The sequence below is a fragment of the Pteropus vampyrus genome, unplaced genomic scaffold, assembly GCF_000151845.1.
Source record: "Pteropus vampyrus isolate Shadow unplaced genomic scaffold, Pvam_2.0 Scaffold149, whole genome shotgun sequence".
NCBI classification, from domain to species: domain Eukaryota; kingdom Metazoa; phylum Chordata; class Mammalia; order Chiroptera; family Pteropodidae; genus Pteropus; species Pteropus vampyrus.
In genome coordinates, this window is record NW_011888930.1 from 1,895,541 (window position 1) to 1,900,433 (window position 4,893).

A 4,893-nucleotide genomic window follows, 5' to 3' on the forward strand; every position below is an offset into this window, starting at 1 on the left:
AGAACTTTAAATTACAAATCTTATTTAAAGTGTGAGTGCCACTATGATAAAAAGCTCATAAATAAGAGCATGAAGCACATTTAAAAATAAAGATTATGAGCCTTACAAAATAGATTCGGGAACAACATTTCTTTACAGAGTGAATTATACATGGGAAGGTTCTCTTGATAATGAGAATTATTACTACATTCAAAAATCAATATTATTTCTCTTGTGGTAGTAAAATAAATATTAACCCACAATTCAACATTATGAATCAAAGAACTCATTATTCCATTCCAAAATCCTGATGTAACATTATTTATTTGGCATTAAAGAAGTCTTTAAAAACGATCATATTATAGAAAATTAAGTGTCTGTGACATTGGGAAAATAGGAATAATGTGTGCACTAAGTTTTTATTTTTAAAGTCTAATGATATGTACTTTTTCATCAAATTTGATATCAATACATGGCATTTAATTCTAATGTCCTCTTTCTAAAAAAGTAGCAAAAAAATTTATCCTTTTCAAAGATAGTTAAAAGTTTGTGAAAAATTAAATTGTAATAAACCCTTAAAAATAGGTTTTAGTTTATAATTACTACATGGTTAGCGTAATGGACTGTGGTGTTGTGTATTATAAAATAAGCTATTAGTATATGTGAAACAGTCAACTAAAAAATAAAACATAGACTAATAAAAATTCTCATTCATTTCATGTGTTCCTTTTTTTTTTTTTTTTTTAACTACTGCTACTACAATTCTATCTAGGCCCACGACAATCACACATAATATTATTACGCAGCTTCCTAATTGCTCTTTTTTTTTCAGTTTCTTTTCCTTTCTATTATACCTTGCACATCTACTCCAAGCTAATTTCTATCTTGTTCTCTACTCACAAATCTTCAATAGTTTCTTCTGCGTAGCATCCAAACGACCGTTAGCTCTTAAAACTTTACATAATCAGGAGCAATATGACCTTTGAAATTGAATCCAACACTATTCTCTTTCACTTTTTTCCTCAACTAGTGTAAATCGCGCACTCTCTCTTAAAGGACACATGTTTCTGTAACACTTTTCTTCACTTTCTCTTGATTAGAATTTTTGTCCTTCTTCTCAATTTGTATTACCTTTAATTCCAGTTACCTTTGCAATTACCTTTTTTTCCAGGTCGCATTCAAAAAGGAGATCCCACCTCCTTTTTGATCATTTCAAACTGCACTAACTTCTCTTCCTAAGAATTTATCACATTATAGCAATCTCTTTCACTTAATTTCATGATGCTTTTTGTCATATTATGCTTTTTTAGTGTGCCATGGTTTAATTCTTGGGCAGTCGTTTAACTATTTACCTTTTAATTTATGTTATAAAGAGTCATTTAAATCAGCATTTGTTAGCATTCAGAATACTGTGCATAGAACAATACATTGATTTTAGAATCGATAATCCTAAAATTTAAATCTTGCTCCATCACTGGCTGTGCCAGGGGCATTATTTAACCTCTCTTAGCCTCAGTTTGCTCATCTCTAAGAATGGATGAAACCAACTAATCCATAGGATTTTAATGAGAATGGTGATGGTTGCTCAGCAATTATTTATCAAATGCATTGAAGAGGCATTTACTAATGGCTGATTCTTCATTTAATTAGTAATTTAAGGATTAAATTAAATCAAAATCTATACCCAAAAGACTTGAGAGATATATGGCTCTCTGTGAAAAATTCTTTGTGGGTAGTACCTCCCTAAATCATTTCACCAGTATTAACTATATTCTGGACTCGATTTCATATAACAAGGATGGGGTTACCAAAAAACAAAATCCTGAAACAAGCCAATCATCAGGATACTAACAAAACTGCCTCCAAGCCAGCTCTGTTGAGGAGATCGTGTATGGAAGACAAAGGGCAGCGTGATTCCCAGGTGATAGCTCCAGTATTTCGATATGAAGTTGGCTATGCAGCAAAGTCTGAGAAATACAGTATTAACATATAGGATGAAGCAATGAGGAGGAACCCAAACCATATTAGAGTAACAACAAAACCTGCATGAACATGATAACGATTCTTATTACCACAGAAAGTTATTTAGAAAATTGGAGGACTTGCACTGAACTTTAAATCACAGTCATATATATGAAAGTACTGCAATAAATGGATCATATTTAGGAATATATATGTCTGAGAGTGTTTAAAAAACACCAAAGTTATTAATTGGTAATAACTGCCATGTAAATAAATTTGTGCTCTATATTTAATTTTCCAACAGATGATTAAAAGGATGTGAGAATTCAGTATAAATACACATATGAATAATATTCAGAAATCTGTTTTGACCACAGAGATTTCATGTCAGAGAATATAATCTACCACTGGGAGGAAAAAAAAAGAAAGAAAGAAAAGGATGTGAATAGCCAGTGTGCTTAGGTCAAAGTGTCATATATCTTTTCTTTTAAAAATACTGAATTGTTCCTGACATGTCTTTAAAATATTTATATATCTGGAGTGACTACTCTTTAGAATGCTTGGGAAATACATCAGAAGGTGTTAATCATTGTTCATAGATGCTGTTATATTACTATTAGTAAATAACTTACATAACGTATTTTAAATTGTAATTCTTTTAAAGGATTAAGAAAGCAAAGATGACCTTGCTTCCAAAGATTTTGATGAAGTAACGTGCTTAGTGTTCAACATTCTGGGTGAATTTTTGTCTCTTTTTTTTTTCTCAATTCACTTTGCTGTCCTGGTACCTGAGAACATTAAGCAGTGTGCACGTGATCAGGCAGCTATTCCCACTCCATAACCTAAACAAGGATAAATTTCATGTACATTTGTTTCTCTTTTTTTCTCTAATAAGCTTAAATAATTATTTTCAGACTTCATTTTAGAACCAGAAACCCATGGTCAACCAACTAAATAGCTTGGCCAATTCTCTGATCAAGAATCAGTTAAATAAATTTTATGTGCTGCTGAAAACACAGCTGATTGATAACTAAGTGATTCTTCTTTTCAACTCGCTGTCTAGACCTCACTCCAGATGCAGGAGTAGAGATGTACACAGGAGCAATGCCTTGGCTTTTCATCATTTGCTACTGCAGTGGTGTGGCAGGAGAGTGGGTATGTCTTGGCTTGTAATACAAGCAGCAATGACATTCAGACATTTTATATACTTTTTAATCTGGCCTAATCTACTCTTATCACTGGATTAGTATAGGTAAACATTTCATCAGTTCTCTTCAAAAAGAACTCTTATGGGTGTGTGGGGTTTTTTTTGTTTTTTGTTTTTGTCTTTGTAACTGCAACTTAGAGGATCTAATTCATGTCACTCCAATTTTTAAAACTCTATCATCATGAATGAAAAGTGGATAAGAAAAAGGAAAGGTCAAACCTTCTGCTTAGTTAAGCCTTTGCCTAAAGGAAGTTTGTTGGACAGGAACTTTTATTTAAATTGACAGTTAACTGGGAATCACTCTAGACAGATCTATTGTCATCAGCATGCTATTTTAGTTGCTTATGGTTTCTTGTTTTTTTCTTAAGAAAAAATAGTACTCTATAATGTGCCCTGAGACATTTGATCACACATAGGAACTAATAAATTTCAAAATAAAGAAATGTCTTTAACGAAGGGAGTTTATAAACCAGGATAGCAATGAATGAGATGGCAAATCTCTAGAAAGCAATGGATTCTTAAATTTTGTTTCTGTATTTTTTATCCTAAAATAGGTATATGTATAATTATATATAGATACACATACATGTATGTGTGTATATTTATACATACATATATCAACACACTCATTAGAAAACAAACACAAAGGTCAGTTTTTATTTGTACCTTTAAGATATTCAAATATATTTTCTCTATTTTATTAAAGTAATACCTTAGTTATTCATCCGTCTTGTTCCTGAATCTTTAAACCTTTCAGAAAATCCAGGAATCAAGATTGAACAAGCCAAAGACTTGTTCAAGAAGAGTAAGAGAAATTCTTAAGAAATGAGTGAAAGATGTAAGATGCAGTAGTTAGAGCTTAGCCTACTGTCCAGAAGAAAGAATCAGCATGTGGTCAAAGCTGAACCTCACTGGTGCTAAGTCTAAGATGTTTAAAAAAAAAAAAAAACATTAAAAAAGCAACAGAAAGCAGCTGCTTTAGGAGTGTGTGTGGGCCAGCACAAGCAGTGGATAGCAGATGATCTGATGGTGACTAAAAGAAGTCACATGAATTGATGAAAGTTGAGAAAAGAAACATCAGTGAACAGATCTGTAGACAAATGTTTTACCTTCTCTGAGTCTTAGTTTCTTCATTAGTAAACTTGGGATAATAACAGTATCCCTCTTATAGGATTGTTATGCTATTTAAAAAGATATTCATGTAACAGTTGAGTTCTTACAGTTAATTCTATAACATGAAGTTTTCAAAAATCAATGTCTCTCTTGATATTTCATGCCTGTCCACTTACCTATGGTTTATGTTGATTTTATTACTTCTTGGTGAGTTGGTAATTTTCCTTTGTGGCATGCCATTTTTTCAATTGACAACCAACATTCTGATGGGCTACAGTGTTATGGATGAATTACTGGCCATGGAAGCTAAGATTTTTAAGAATGGCATATTCTCGGTGGAGAACTATAATGAAGTTCAATATAACACCAATATCAGCTAATCAAATCAGATATTGGCTCAATTTGAAAAGACATCAGTTATACATTACTGGAATAGACATACCACTGTGTACCAAGAAAGCATCAGCTCTGCCTAAGTGATTCAAAATTCAGCTAATCTATTGTGGGGAATTTTCAGGGGGAGGATTTCTGTGGATGGAGAATCCTCTGATTTCCATCTGTTATGGCTTTTAAAGCAGGAGTCTGCTTAGTGATTCTGGAAGAAGGAAGTAAAGAAGGAAGGAAGGAAGGAA